Below are 16751 nucleotides of genomic sequence, written 5' to 3'. Positions count from 1 at the left end.
AATGGATGAAAGACCTAAATGTAAGACAGGAAGCCATCAAAATCCTAGAAGAGAAAACAGGCAACAACCTCTTTGACCTCGACCGCAGCAAGTTCTTAGTTGATATGTCTCCAGAGGCAAGAAACAAAAGCAAAATGAACTATTGGGGCCTCATCAAAGTAAAAAGTTTCTGCACAGTAAACAATCAGCAAAACTAAAAATGGGAGAAGATATTTGCAAATGACATATCAGTTAAAGGGTTAGTATCCAAAATCTATAAAGAACTTTTCAAACTCAACACACAAAAAAACAAATAATCAAGTGAACAAATGGGCATAAGACATGAATAGACACTTTTTCAAAGAAGACATCCAGATGGCTAACAGACACATGAAAAGATGTCCAACATCACTCATCATCAGGGAAATACAAATCAAAACCACAATGAGATACTACCACACACCTGTCAGAATGGCTAAAATTAACAACTCAGGTGATAATTGATGTTGGTGAGGATGCAGAGAAAGAGGAACCCTTTTGCACTGCTGGTGGGAAAGTAAACTGGTACAACCACTCTAGAAAACAGCATGGAGGTTCCTCAAAAACTTAAAAATAGAACTACCTATGACTCAGCAATTGCACTACTAGGTATTTACCCGACACAGGACTGCTGATTCGAAGGGGCACATGCACCCCAGTGTTTATGGCAGCACTATCAACAATAGCCAGAGTACGGAAAGAGCCCAAAGGTACATCGACTAATAATTGGATAATGAAGATGTAGTGTGTATACATATAATGGAATATTAGCAATCAAGAAGAATGAAATCTTGCCATTTGCAACATGGATGGAACCAGAGTATATTATGCTAAGTGAAATAAGTCTATCACAGAAAGATAAATATCATATGATTTCACTCATTTGTGGAACTTAAAAAAATAAAACAGAGGGGAAGGGAAGGAAAAATAAGATAAAAACAGAGAGGGAGACAAACCATAAGGGACTCTTAAGTAGAGAGAACAAACTGAGGTTTGCTTGAGGGGTGTTGTGTGGAAGGATGAGCTAAATGGGCGATTACCATGAAGGAGGGCATTTGTTGGGATGAACATTTGGTGTTACATGTAAGTGATGAATAACTAAATTCTATTCTTGAAATCATTAATACACTATATATTAACTAACATATTTTTTTAATTAAAAAATAAAAATATGATTTCTTCAGGGGGTATCTGGGTGGCTCAGTCGATTAAGTGTCTGACTCTTGATTTCAGCTCAGGTCATTGATCTCACTGTTGGCAGATCAAGCCTCAGGTTGGGCTCTGCACTGAGCATGGAGCCTGCCTGGGTTTCTCTGCCTCTGTCTCTATCTCTCTCTGCTCCTCCATCCCCCCCCTCCCCCACCACCGAATGTACGTGTGTGTGCGCACTCTTGCTCTCTCAAAATTAGTAAGTAAACATTTAAAAAATTCTTCAGATAAGTTTAAAGAGGCATACAAAGTTTACAGTATTTTGCTAGGATATTTCAGAGAATTTAAAAATCACTCAATACACAGATATTAGATACTCAGTTTTCATCTGAGAGAACTTCCCAGTTTACTAGCACAGGGAGCTAAACAAAATCATAAAGCCACAGTCCTATGGCTTGAGGAGTAGGAGGATGGAGATTTGAGCTAACAGTAACTAGAAAGAGAGGAACAAAGTCCTGGAGCAGATGGAGCCACAGAGGCAGAAAAACATTACTGAAACCCTGGGCTGACCCCTGAACGGTACGTGAGAGACTCCAAATAGCACAGTAGACAGCAACAGCTTAAAGAATGAAAGAAGCAGTGATTTCAATTGCTGCCCACTACAGGAGAGACAAGATTTTGAAATCTGAATCTAATCAAATTAACAATGTCTGTTAAAAAATATTCTTTAATGAAAAATTTTTAAAAAGCCAATGCTCTTCAGAAGAATACAAAAGAATCCAAAGTCTTAAAATGTATTATCCACATACCTAGGATACAATAAAAATGATTGGACCCATTTAAAAAAAGTGAAAAATACATAGCCCCTAGTCAAGTAACAAAGCAGACAATAGAAACAAAATGAGCCAAATCCAAATTAGTAAACAAGAATCTGAAAGAGTTTATAACAAATAAACTATTAAAAGAACATATTATCATAATGAATGAATGTATGGATATTCAAAATAGCAAAACTGAAATCGAAATTCTAGGTACAATATATGAAATGAAAAATACACTGATGAGTTGAACAAAAGATATTTGAAGAAACAATGAACATGAACATAGATCAATAGAAACTATATAATGAATGAAGGTTTATTTTTAACGTTTATTTATTTTTGAGAGAAAGAGACAGAGCGTGAGTGGGGGAGGGGCAGAGAGAGGAGACACAGAATTGAAAGCAGGCTCCAGGCTCTGAGTTGTCAGCACAGAGCCCAATGTAGGGCTTGAACTCACGAGCAGTGAGATCATGACCTGAGCTGAAGTTGATGAGCTGATATGTTCAGGGGTTTGAGCCCCGCATCAGGCTCTGTGCTGACAATGTGGAACCTGTTTGGGATTCTCTTTCTCTCTTTCTGTCATTCTCTTAAACTTAAAAAATTCTTGGGGCACCTGGGTGGCTCACTCAGTTGGGCGTCTAACTCTTGATTGTAGCTCAGGTCATGATCTCACAGTTCATTAGTTCCAGCCCCGCACTCATCTCTGTGATGACAGCATACAGCCTGCTTGGGATTCTCTCTCATGCCATTCCCTGCTTACTCTCTCAAAAATAAACATTTAAAAAAATTCTTCTAATAAAAAAGAGATTAACAATGTTAGCTGTAGACAAAACAAAAGCACTTATATACTGCTGGTGGAAATGGAAATTGGTACAGCCACTATGGAAAATAGCAAGGAGGGTCCTCAAGAAATTAAAAATAGTTTTTCACAATAGGTTTGCCACCAGAACAGAGGGTGTCATGAAACCACTGCTAAATCTAAGCCAAAATGGATAAGGAAAAGGCTCAATCCAACACCATTATCATTAGACATGTAGATTTGGGCACGTTTACCACCCTTGGCAATCTTATCTACAAATGTGGTGGGATCAATATAAGAACCATTACAATATTTGAGAAGAAACCTGCTGAGATGAGAAAGAGCTCTTTCAAGTATGCCTGGATCTTGGATAAACTGAAAATTGAATGTGAGTATGGTATCACCACTGATATCTCTGCGGAAATTTGAGACCAGCAAGTGTTATGTGACCATCATTGGTGCCCCAACACACAGAGACTTGATAAATATATATGTATGTGTATGTGTGTATATATAAATATATGATTATAGGCACACATCAGACTATGCTGTCCTGGTTGTTGTTGATGGTGTTTATGAATTTGAAGCAAGTATCTTCAAGAATGGGAATGATGAGGGATAGAAGCAGAAAAATGTTCATCTTTAGCCTAGAATGCTGACCTCTAACCTGCATAGTTCTGATAAGGATCAAATACATGCTGGTTGCTATATTCTTAAAAGGTATAATGAATGCTTGTAAATCTCACCTATAATTGAGCACCCAAGAAATCTTGGGAAAGTAGTTTTACAAGTAGAAATTCGAAGAAAACATTTATGATCTAATACTCCCTCCGTGTCCCCTCCCCCATGATCCCTAAGCATATAAGCACTAGCCTCATACAGAAAAGTACAACTCTTTCTGCCCACAGGTCCTATGCCCATGCTACTTGAATGAACTTACTAAGTTGTACCATGAAATGTCTCAAGGATCCTTGGAGACTCTCTCAAATGATCCCGCAACAGGAAGACACATGAGCATGTCCCTCTGGCTTACACACTGAGTCTGAAACAACTAATTATTGGTATTAACAAAATGGATACCATTAAGCCACTCTACAGCCAAAAGAGATATGAGGAAATTAAATAAGTCAGCACCTACATTAAGAAAATTGGCTACAACCCTGACACAGTAGCATTTGTGCCACTTTCTGGTTGGAATGAGAACAACATGCCTTGGTTCAAGGGATGGAAAATAATTCTTAAAGATGGTAATGACAGTGGAGCGATGCTGCTTAAAGCTCTAAATTGTATCCTACACCCAACTCATCCAACTGACAAACCCTTGCATCTGACCCTCCTCCAGGACATCTACGAAATTGGTGGTATTGGTTCTGTGTCTTTGGACTGAAGGGAGACTCTCAAACCCAGCATGATGGTCACCTTTGTTCCAGTCAACATTACAACTGACTCTTGAGTGAAGCTCTTCCTAGGGACAATGTGGGCTTCAATGTAAAGAATTTGTCTGCCAGAGATGTTGATCGAAGTAACATGGCTGGTAACAGCAAAATGACCCATCAACAGAAGCGACCGGCTTCATGGCTCAAGTGATTAACCTGAGCCCTCCAGGCCAAATCAATGCTGGTTTGTGTCTGTGCTTGCAAGTTTGCTGAGATGAGAGAAAAGATTGATCATCATTTTGAAAAGTAGCCAGAAGTTACTCTTGAAATGCGGATCCTGTCATTGTTGATATGGTTCCTGGCAGGTTCACATGTGTTGAGGGCTCCTCTGACTATCCTCTTAGGGGTCATGTTGCTGTTCATGACGTGACAGACAGTTGCTGTGGGTGTCATCAAAGCATGGACAAGAAGACTGCTGGAGCAGGCAAGGTCACCAAATCTTCTCAGAAAGGCCAAAAATCTAAATGGATATTATCCCTAATACCTGCCACCCCAATCTTAATCAGTGGTGGAAGAACAGTCTCAGTACTATTTGTCTCAGTTCATTTAAGTTTAATAGTAAAAGACTAGTTAACAATAATAATGCAGAGAAAACCTTAAGAAGGAAAGGAGAATAATCTGAACCATTTGGCATGTGGGTGGGGGCAGTGTGTATATATGGCAGTTTTAAATTATTAGTTTTTAAATTCATTATTTTTTTTTAATGTTTTCATTATTTATTTTGAGAGGAAGAGAGAGAGAGTTTATACTGACAGTGCAGAGCCCAACACGAGGCTCCATCTCATAAACCATGAGATCATGGCCTGAGCCAAAATCAAGAGTTGGACATTTAACCAACTGAGCCACTCCAGGCACCCCTTAAATTCAGTACTAAAAGAAAAAAAAATTTTTAATGTTTATTTTTGAGAGAGACGGGGAAGGGGGGGGCGGGAGAGGGAGGAGCAGAGAGTGGGAGACAGGATCCAAAGCAGGCTCTGTGTTGACAGCAGACAGCCTGATGCGGGACTCAAAGGCATGAGCCATGAAATCATGACCTGAGCCTAAGTCACACAACTTCACCCACTGAGCCACCCAGGCACCTCTAAATTCAGTACTTTTTGATGGAAAGAACTTGACCAAAAATCTGTAGAAATTTTGAAACCCATTAAAACAATGTTTAATGAAGAAAAAAAAAATTTTTTAAAGAAACTTTCATATGATGCAGCAATCCCACTTCTGAATATATAGCCTAATGAAATAAAATCATTATCTCAGGGAGATATATGTATTCTCATGTTCACTGCAGCATTCATTATTCACAATAGCCAAGATATGGAAACAACATAAATGTCAATGGATGGATGAATGAATAAAAGAAAATGTAACATACACATACAATGGATTATTATTTAGCCTTTAAAAAGAAGGGAATCTTGTCATTTGTGTAAGATGGATAAAACTAGAGAACATTACGCTTAGTGAAATAAGGCATTCAGAGAAAGACAAATATTACATGGTATCACTAAAAAAATGTGGAACCTAAAAAAATAAGTAAAAAATAAAAACTTTTTTTTTTTTTTTTAAGGCTAACTCATAGAAACAGTAGAATGATGATTGTTAGGGGTTGTGGAGTAAGGGAAAACGGGGAAAAGCCGGTAAAAGGATACAAACTTTCAGTTACAAATAAAGTCTAAGGATCTAATAGTGACTATACCTGGTAACACCATATTGTATATAACAAATTTGCTGAGAGAATAGAACTGAAGCATTTTCACCAAATAAATAAAACAAAAAGGGTAAATACGTGAAATGATAGATATGTAGATCAACTATAATTGTTGAATGTATATATCTCAATGTATATAATATCAAATCATTATGTTGTATACTTTAAGTATAATACAATTTTATTTGTCAATTATATACCTCAATAAAGCTGACCAAAAAAAGGAATAAAACTGGTTATTTTCAAATAAAGGAACCTCACTAGGAATAAATCTGTATGACAAGAAATGCTGAAGAAATTTCTTTAATCTGAAAGAGAAATTAAATCACACACAGTAACCTGAAAGACTTTATAATGAGAGAGGGTGAATTCATCAGGACATAACCATCCAAACTGTGTATACAGCTAAGAATAGAGCTTCAAAACACATGAAGCAAATACTGAGTGATAGGGCAAAAGAGATAAATCCACAATCATGGTTAGAGATTTTTATACTCTTTAAATAGGGATAACAATTAAACAAAAATAAAGAAATCAGTAAGGCTATAGAAAATATGAACACCACTATGGATCATCTTGACCTGACATTTACCAAAGCTCCTTTTCAAATGGGTAAAGAATTTTCACCCTATAAATAAACTATATACTGGGCCATAAAGTATGTCACAATCAATTCCAAAGACTGAAATTCCAAAGACTACAAAGGAATTAAAATAGAAAGCAAAGCAATACAATTTATCCAAGTATTTGGTGATGTGGAAATGTTGGGGTTAGGGAGTGAATAATCAAAAAAGAATTCTTGAGATGTCTTCAGTGCAAAAAGGTGGTTTTATTAAAGCACAGGGACAGGACCAGGCAGAAAGGGTTGCATCAGGGTTGTGAGGAGTGGCTAATACACTTCCAAGTTGGGAGGGGATTAGAAATGGCATAAGTCTAAGGAATTTGGGAAGCAAGGTTTCCAGGACTTTGAGGGGGCTAGCTATTGTAAGGAAAAGGTCATTTATTACTGTCTACTAAAACCTTAGTCATGAGACCCTACAGATACATATCAGTGGGCCATATGCTTGAAGGATGACTGCCAACAATTATCTTCAGGAAATAGAGATAAAGGAAGTTTCCAAAGGAATTTTTATAAGTTAAAGAAGACTTATCAGGATCCTAGAGGTCAGGATAATGTGAAGCTAAGATTGCTTTTTGCCCTTAGCAAAAAGTATTAGCATCAAGGCAGCTGAATTCCTATAGGAAGGTCACTCTGCCTGTCTCAAGGATTTGTCAATGGGCTCAAGTTGTAATGAAAATTTAATTTTTCTTTTGCCTTTGTTCCCCACATCATTTGGAAATTAAACAACACACTTAAATAACCCAACAGTCAAAAAAAATAATGAAGAGGGAAATAAAAAAAAAAATGTATGAACTGAATGTTAATGAAAATATAATCAAAATTTGTGGGATGGAGACAAAATGGTGCATTAAAAGCTCATGATAGGAGGAAAAAGATTAAAATTAAGGTTATATGTTTCTATATCAAGAAATTAGAAAAGGCAAATAAGTTAATTAAATGCAAGGTGGCAGGGAGGAAGAACAAAGGAAGCAGAATAAGGAAAATAACAGAGTGATAATAATAAATAAATAAATACATACATACATACATAGAGAAAAAAATTGTAAAGCCAAAAGTCTTTCTTCAAAAATTGATCAATTAATACTAGCAAAACTCTTTTCAAAAGAAGAAACACAATTACCAATTTCAGAAATGAAAGAGCAGATAACTATAGATACTAAAGATATTTTTTAAGGAGTAATGAAAGAATATTATGAAAAACTTTATGAATGAATTTTACAACTTGGATGAGGAGAAGAATTCCTTAAAAGGACAAGTTACCAAACTAACACAAGATAAATAAGAAATCTCTATACATTTATCTTTACTAAATAAACTGAATTTGTGGTAGAGCCCCTCCTTAAGGAATGTGGTGAAAACCTCAAGACAAGGGAAGGTAACCTGGCTATGTGCACCTGTGTGACATTCTTCATGACTCTGTAATGTAGACTGCCCATTCAGAATGTATGTTACCATATATGGAGACAAAGGAGCAAAAATTGTCCAAAAGGCAACCTCCCCCCCAGCTCCCCGCTGTGCTCAGGACTTAGTTTTTCAAGTATGAACTCACTGAGCCTGTGCTGGCACAATGAATAAAGCTGTTTCCTGGACAGAAAAGCCTTGGTGTCCCATCCCTCTGTGCAAGAATCCTGCTACATTTCTTGGGGGCTTAAGTCCAGGTTTTGGAGACGGTGCGTTTCCACCTCTTTTGTCACCAGGGTGCAAACCTTGGAGTGGTGGGAGAAGCAACCTCACCTGATGCCAACAGACCACTTGATCCATAAGAGACTAGCCCCTAACAGGATGCTAGGGTGAATACCCTGGATGCACAACAGAACCCGGTGAGGTCCAGAAGCCAGTTCAGGGAGAGCCGCCTGTCAGATGGGTAAGAACTGGGTTTGTTTGGTAGACCTGCCCGTAAGAGGCAGAAGGGGAGCCTGATCACCTCACAGAGTTACCGGAGTAGTTCCCTAAGGAACAAAACCACAATTCCAAGGCACTAGGCGCCGGGTGGCAGGTTAGAGTCACTGCATGACTATGTGTGAATGAGACAGTCAACAGAAAGTTTCCAACCTGACCTACGTGCTGAAGTGAGTGTTCGGTCCCGATCTGCGGTTCCACGGCAACCTCAAGAGTTTGATCTAGGTCAGGGCTTGATACTGACCCACCAATGCTAAGAGGCTCCTGAGGTATCTCTGAGAGGCGAGCAGCCAGAAACAGACAAAGTGAGTGTGCATCCTTCCCAAATTAGTCCCTCCCTTCCCCCTTTTTCCTCTCCTGTGCATGGAAGTTGTCCATTAGGGGGAGGAAACGAGTGGAAAACAGAGTAAATCAACTCCCCTGGAGTGTATGTTGAGGAATTTCAAAAAGGGATATTCAGGAGATATGGTGTGAAATTAACTCCCGGAAAGCTCCAGACATTCTGTGAAATTGACTGGCCATCATTGGCCATCATTGGACTGGCCCTCTGAGGGCTCACTTGGTAAGGAATTAGTTGGCTGAGTGTTCAGGGTCGTTACGGGGGATCCAGACCACCATGACCAATTTCCTTACATTGACTGTTGGCAAGACCTGGTCCTATCCCAGCCGCCTTGGCTAAATGTCTGTACTGAAGAGAACTGTAAAGTTATGATGGGTCGTGTCACAGCTTCTTCCATATGCTGGCCAAAAACTGAAAAAACCCACACTGTCAGGAGAGCCTAAGGGGACCCCACCACCATATGCCCCACTGTACCCCTCACTGCCACCTGCACTTCCAGCTGCCCCGGCTGCCAAAACCCCACCAGAACCTGCCCCTAGTCCTGAGTCCTCACCACCTCTAGCACCCTTGGCCTCTCTGGATGTGACCAGCTCTCCCGGACCACTGGTCTTAACCCCATACACCCCTCCCGGAAGGCGACTAGATCAGGCTAGCAGAGACATCCCCCCCACCCTGCAGCAACACCATGGAGCCCTACAGATGCCACTGAGGGAAAATAGGGGACCCATCTATTATGATCAGGAAGGCCAGATCCAAGGAGGCCAGTGTGTTTTAGTGTACTTTACTACTTCCTAAGTTGGAAGTACCACACTCCCTCCTATACGGAGAAGCCCCAGGCTATGACTGAACTAATGCAGTCCATAATTCAAACCCATAAACCTATATGGATCGACTGCTGCCAACTCCTCCTGACCCTCTTTGACATGGGGGAGCATCACCAAATTACCCAGATGGCTCTAAAATGGTTAGAGGAGAATGCCCCAGCTGGGACACTAGATACCCAGGCTCATGCTTGGGCTCACTCCCCCAGGAAGGACCCCAAATGGGACCCAAATGACTCAAGTGTAGATGGAAGGCTTGCAAGGACTGGACGTTATCAAGAAGCCCTTCTAAATAGCCCTTCTAACTGCATTAGTTCAATCACAGCCTGGGGCTTCTCCATACAGGAGGGAGTATGGTGCTTCCAATTTAGTAAGTCTGTAGTGGTAAAGGGTCAGTACACAAAAACACACTGGCCTCAGATCTGGCCTTCCTGATCATAATAGATGGGTCCGCTAGTTTCCCTTTTTATGGAAAAAAGGCCATAATTATGAGTAAAACATCAGAAGTGCTCCAGAGACCCAAGGAGAGCCCGAGCCAGTTTTAAGACAGACTATGTGAGGCATTTCGTCTCTACCCCCCTTTTGATCCAGAGGTACCAGTTAACCAGCAGATGACCAATGTAGCTTTCATAGGTCAGGTACACAGGGACAAGCAATCCTAAAATTTGTATGGAACCACAAAAGACCCCGAATAGCCAAAGTAATATTGAAGAAGACGACCAAAGCAGGAGACATCACAATCCCAGACTTTAGCCTCTACTACAAAGCTGTAATCATCAAAACAGCATGGTAATGGCACAAAAAAAGACACATAGACCAATGGAATAGAATAGAAACCTCCGAATTAGACCCACAAAGGTATGACCAACTAATCTTTGACAAAGCAGGAAAGAACATCCAATGGAAAAAAGACAGTCTCTTTAACAAATGGTGCTGGGAGAACTGGACAGCAACATGCAGAAGGTTGAAACTAGACCACTTTCTGACACCATTCACAAAAATAAACTCAAAATGGATAAAGGATCTGAATGTGAGACAGGAAACCATCAAAACCCTAGAGGAGAAAGCAGGAAAAGACCTCTCTGACCTCAGCCGTAGCAATCTCTTACTCGACACATCCCCAAAGGCAAGGGAATTAAAAGCAAAAATGAACTATTGGACCTCATAAAGATAAAAAGCTTCCGCACTGCCAAGGAAACAATCAACAAAACTAAAAGGCAACTAACAGAATGGGATAAGATATTTGCAAATGACATATTGGACAAAGGGCTAGTATCCAAAATCTATAAAGAGCTCACCAAACTCCATACCCGAAAATCAAATAACCCAGTGGAGAAATGGGCAGAAAACATAAATAAACACTTCTCTAAAGAAGACATCCAGATGGCCAACAGGCACATGAAAAGATGCTCAACATCACTCCTCATCAGGGAAATACAAATTAAAACCACACTCAGATACCACCTCATGCCAGTCAGAGTGGCGAAAATGAACAAATCAGACTATAGATGCTGGAGAGGATGTGGAGAAACGGGAACCCTCTTGCACTGTTGGTGGGAATACAAACTGGTGCAGCTGCTCTGGAAAACCAGTGTGGAGGTTCCTCAAAAAATTAAAAATAGATCTACCCTATGACCCAGCAATAACACTGCTAGGAATTTACCCAAGGGATATAGCAGTGCTGATACATAGGGGCATATGTACCCCAATGTTTATAGCAGCACTTTCAACAATAGTCAAATTATGGAAAGAGCCTAAATGTCCATCAACTGATGAATGGATAAAGAAACTGTGGTTTATATACACAATGGGATACTATGTGGCAATGAGAAAGAATGAAATATGGCCTTTTGTAGCAACATGAACGGAACTGGAGAGTGTTATGCTAAGCGAAATACGTCATACAGAGAAAGACAGATACCATATGTTTTCACTCCTATGTGGATCCTGAGAAACTTAACAGAAGACCATGGGGGAGGGGAAGGAAAAAAAAAAAAAAGAGGTTAGAGAGGGAAGGAGCCAAAACATAAGAGGCTATTAAAAACGGTGAACAGGGGAGCCTGGGTGGCTCAGTCGGTTAAGCGTCCGACTTCAGCTCAGGTCACGATCTCGCGGTCCGTGAGTTCGAGCCCCGCGTCGGGCTCTGGGCTGATGGCTCAGAGCCTGGAGCCTGCTTCCGATTCTGTGTCTCCCTCTCTCTCTGCCCCTCCCCCATTCATGCTCTGTCTCTCTCTGTCTCAAAAATAAATAAACGTTAAAAAAAATTTTTTTTTTAAAAATAAAAAAAAAAAAAAAAGGTGAACAAAGTGAGGGTTAATGGGGGGTGGGAGGGAGGGGAGGGTGGGTGATGGGTACTGAGGAGGGCACCTGTTGAAATGAGCCCTGGGTGTTGTATGGAAACCAACTTGACAATAAATTTCATATTTTAAAAAAAAAAATCATTGCTTGATTTGGGATCCCTATCACTATGGGATCAGATAATGGGTCAGCGTTCATGGCTGAGGTGGTGCGGCTGGTGGCAAAGGGGTTAAAGATCACCTTGAAGTTACACACGGCATACCAACCCCAGAGCTCCAGGAAGGTAAAATGAATGAACCGAACCCTGAAGCTACAATTAAGTAAACTATGCCAGGAAACCCACCTACACTGGGACCGGGTGTTGCCAAATGCCTTGTTAAGAATCAGGTATAGCACCACTAAGCAGATGGGGTTCTCCCCTTATGAAATCTTTATGGGTGCCCTTTCCCAATTATCAAGGGCATAAGGGGGGGACCTAAATGAGATAGGCAATCTAACCCTAAGGCAAGAGATACAGCCCCTTGGCTCTACCCTAATCACCTTACACCACTGGGTTAGGGAGTGATTACCTGTGAGTCTGACCACAGAGGCTCACCCCTTTGAACCAGGAGATGCTGTATGGGTGAAGAAGTAGAATGTCCAACCCCTAAAATCCCTCTGTAGGGGCCCGTTCACTGTCATTCCGTCCACCCCTACTGAGGTAAAGATAACCGAGCTGGGTCTCTGGATTCACCACAGCAAAATTAAGCCAGCATCTTGAAACTGGGAGCTGATTCATCAATGCCGTGCAAGCTGACCATATGGAAGAAGCAATGTGCAACTCCAGAGGCTCTGGGAGACTGCAGCCCTGCAGTGACTGGGGACAGTCACTCCAGACGCTGACTAATCTACACACAGCAGAAGCTTGAGAAATCGATGGTCTGGTGGAACAGATAGACTGTCCCTATTTTCTATATCTGTTCCCTTACTGTGAAGAGCTGTCACCCCTTGTGTCTTGCCATCACTGTGATTCTTGCTCTACTTTTTGCCACAGGATTGGCAGCGGCCGCCCTGGCCAGATGGCAGTATGGTGAGAGATTTCTGCTAGCACTCACCTTCCTTTTGTGGATACGATGCTTCATTGGTATCGGTTGCTTCTAATCTGGACCCTTTCTGTAGACCTAGATTCCTCATCATGTGACCCATGTATTCACATAACCAAGTCAGGCCAGGGAGTCACTTGGACCTTACTATACCATACTCACTTCTTATGCCAAGGAAAAGTCCTGGGGACCTGCAGACATAATAAGACCACATATTCTATCTGCCAATGGGAGAGTCAGTATACTTGCTTTGACCCACAATACTCCCCCAGTGAAGATTGTTTAGAAGTCCGATCCTACCAAGAGTAGGGGGCCTTGGTCAGCTAGACACAAATTATTAACCCAAAACGACAGGTGTCAATGCTGTTTGACATATGTGTGGTTATAGGTATTGGCCCAGAGGCATCTGTCATATGAAAAAAGTGGGCACTTGTCATAGAGGGCCCAAGGACTCTTGATATACCATGCAGAGGCTTAGATTAGGAGCAGGAATACTGACTCAATGACAAACACATGTGTGAGGAAAATGGTTTTTGTGCCGATACACCTGAGTTTTTATGCCCTAGCAGGAGCTGTGTTTCATGGACTACTTGGGAAAAAAGAAGGCATGACAGCATTCTTTCAGAAGGGAGTGACTACACCAAATTGTCAGTTGGGGACCTGTAATCTGGTTAATTTTACTACTCTTAACCTGGGAGACCCCTGATGGAATGGTAGCTGGCAGATGGGGATATATATCCATGGACGGGGCACAGACACAGGAACAGTGTCGTATTTTAAGAGTTATTGTCACACGTAAGGCCACAACTCACCAGGTCTTTCATTCCTTTTATGAAGAAATGGAGAAGGGTCCTCCTCCTGTCTGTCACGATGAAAATCTATTTCTAGCCCTAGCAGAGACTATAGCCCAAACTCTAAAGATCTCTTCTTGTTATGTATGCGAGGGAACCAACATGGGGGATCAATGGCCATAGGAGGCTAGAGAATTAGATCCCTGAGAACCTTATAATGGAACAGAATGCCCCAACCCTACTACTGGGGTTTGGCTCCTCAAAACCTCAATTACTGGAAAAAAAAAACAAAAAACTGCCTTGCCCAGGGGGAAAGGAAGTTCACCATCTCTGTTGGAAGCTTAACATGCCTACCTAGGCCAAAGATTTTATAACTCAGGAAACCCAAAGGTGGGGAACCCCAGATCACCTTGAGCCAGATCCCCACCCCTTGTCTAACTTCTCTCATCTCCAAGAGGCCTGGGACATTGTCGACACAGTCATCAAATGGTGGGCCCCAGGTGGACTATACTGGATATGTGGAAGGACAGACTACACAACACTTCCCTCAGGCTGGTCAGGGTCATGTGTGCTGGGAACTATTTGTTCACCTTTCTTCCTGATCCCACTTGCCAGAGGGGAACATTTGGGAATCCAAGTGTATGGGGACAGGGAGACTCAAAGGAAACAACATGCCCTACAAATTGGCAATTGGAAAGATAATGAATGGCCTCCCAAGTGTATAATCCAATATTATGGCCCTGTCACCTGGGCAGAAGATGGATCCTGGGGCTAATGCACTCCCATCTGCATGCTAAACCGCATAATCAGACTGCAAGCAGTTGTACAAATTATAACCAATGAAACTGCCAGAGTTCTTAATAGTCAAGCAGCAAACTAAAATGAGCAATGTTATCTATTAAAATTGCTTGACGTTAGATTATTTGCTTGCTTTGGAGGGAGGAGTTTGTGGAAATTTTAACCTGAGCAACTGCTGCCTACAGATAGGTGATGAAGGAAAAGTCATAGAGGCGATAAATCGAATGAGAAAGGTTGCTCATGTCCCAGTCCAGACCTGGAAAGGTTGGGACCCCAGGGAGTTATTTGGAGGATGGTTTTCAACTCTTGGGGGATTCAAAATCCTCATAGGTATTATTCTCTTAATTTGGTGACCTTGCTTAATCCTACCTTGCCTAGCTCCCCTGGTTATGCAGTCTGTCTCCAGCCTCACTGACGTAATGGTCAAAAAGAAAACAGCCATGCATGTGATGATGTTATGGAAGTATAAACCCCTAAACCAAGATGATGCTCTTTGACCCAAAGTAAGGGATCCGAGCATCAATAGGGGTAATGTGGTAGAGTCCCTCCCTAAGGAATATCGTGAAAACCTAAAGCCAAGGGAAGGCGACCTGGCTATATGCAGGTGTACAACATTCCTCACAACTCTGCAACAAAGACCATCCTTTCAGACTTTGAATGTTACTATATATGGGAGACAAAGGAGCAAAACTTGTACAAAAGGAAAACCCCCACTGCGCTAGGGGCTCAGTGTTTTGGGTACAAACCCACTGAGCCCATGCCAACACGATGAATGAAGTTGCTTCCTGGACAGAAAAGGTTCAGTGTCCTGTCTCTCTGTACAAGAATCCTGCTACAAATTCATCATCAAAAACTTTCCTACAGGGGCGCCTGGGTGGCTCAGTCGGTTAAGCGTCCGACTTCAGCTCAGGTCACGATCTCACGGTCCGTGAGTTCGAGCCCCGCGTAGGGCTCTGGGCTGATGGCTCAGAGCCTGGAGCCTGCTTCCAATTCTGTATCTCTCTCTCTCTCTCTGCCCCTCCCCCGTTCATGCTCTGTCTCTCTGTCTCAAAAATAAATAAACGTTAAAAAAAACTAAAAAAAAAAACCAAAACTTTCCTACAACGAAAACTCCAGAAGTGCACCTGGGTGGCTCAGTCAGTTAAGAGTACGACTTTGGCTCAGGTAATGATCTCACAGTTTGTGAGTTAGAGCCCCAAGTTGGGCTCTGTGCTGACAGCTCAGAGCCTGAAGCCTGTTTCAAATTCTGTGTCACCCTCTCTCTCTCTGCCCCTCCCCTACTCATTCTCTTTCTCTCAAAAATAAACATAAAAAAAGAAGAAGAAAGAAAAAAAAAGAAAACTCCAGACCAAGTGGTTTCACTGATAAAAACTATCAAAGATTTAAGGAAGAAATAATACCAAGCCTGAAGCCTGTTTCAAATTCTGTGTCTCCTTCTCTCTCTGCCCCTCCCCTACTCGCTCTCTTTCTCTCAAAAATAAACATTAAAAAAAGAAGAAGAAAGAAAGGAAAAAAAAAACTCCTGACCTAGTGGTTTCACTGATAAAAGCTATCAAACATTTAAGGAAGAAATAATACCAAGCCTACATGAATTATTTCAGAAAACAGAAGCTGTGGGAAGACATCATGACCATGTGGGGTTTATAAACTCTGCTGTGCAAAGGCAGTTTCCCTTTCAAAACTCAATCACTGTAAATAACATTAAAGTAAAAAGAAAAACCATGTATTTATCTAAAAAGATGTAGAAATCATTGACAAAATTCAATACCTATTCATGATTTAAAAACCTCAACAAACTAGAAATAGAAAGGACCTCTTAATAAAGGAAAACGGGGTGGGAGGGATCACCTAACATTACACTTAATGATGAAATATACAGTGCTTTTCCTCTCAGACCAGTAAATAAAGGAAAAATGTCTCACTCATCTTGTCTATATAACAATGCTCTAGAGGTCCTAGCCAGTGCTATAAGACAATAAGGCTAAAGAAATAAGTGGCATAATGACTGCAAAGGAAGTATTTCCATTTGCAGATGTCATGATTGTTTATATAGAAAATCCTAAGGAATCAACTAAGCAACTAATAGTACTAATAACTGAATTTAGCAAGATATCATTATTCATGGTTAATAATCAAAAAGTATCCACTTTAAATTCTAGTGGGAAACAATTA

At 41.1% G+C, this 16751-nt stretch overlaps 1 protein-coding gene and 1 pseudogene across 4 annotated transcripts in view; one reads left to right on the top strand and one right to left on the bottom strand.

Annotated features, from left to right (window-relative positions):
* Positions 1-16751, bottom strand: part of EXOC2 (exocyst complex component 2) — a 279312-nt gene that overhangs the window by 227132 nt on the left and 35429 nt on the right. Inside the window, exon 2 of one of the 4 annotated variants that reach the window (XM_042985868.1) lies at positions 13003-13181. The exons of 2 other annotated variants lie outside the window; for them this stretch is intronic. The gene's annotated coding sequence lies outside the window, so the exon portion shown is untranslated. Of the gene's footprint in view, positions 1-13002; positions 13182-15703; positions 15729-16751 lie in introns of those variants that run through there. One more of the 4 variants, XM_042985870.1, reaches the window with a different exon arrangement.
* Positions 2977-9584, top strand: LOC122238832 (annotated as a pseudogene).

The sequence above is a fragment of the Panthera tigris genome, chromosome B2 (assembly GCF_018350195.1).
Source record: "Panthera tigris isolate Pti1 chromosome B2, P.tigris_Pti1_mat1.1, whole genome shotgun sequence".
Lineage (NCBI taxonomy): Eukaryota > Metazoa > Chordata > Mammalia > Carnivora > Felidae > Panthera > Panthera tigris.
Note: the sequence above shows the minus strand (reverse complement) of the source record. Positions and strands in the feature narration are given on the sequence as shown.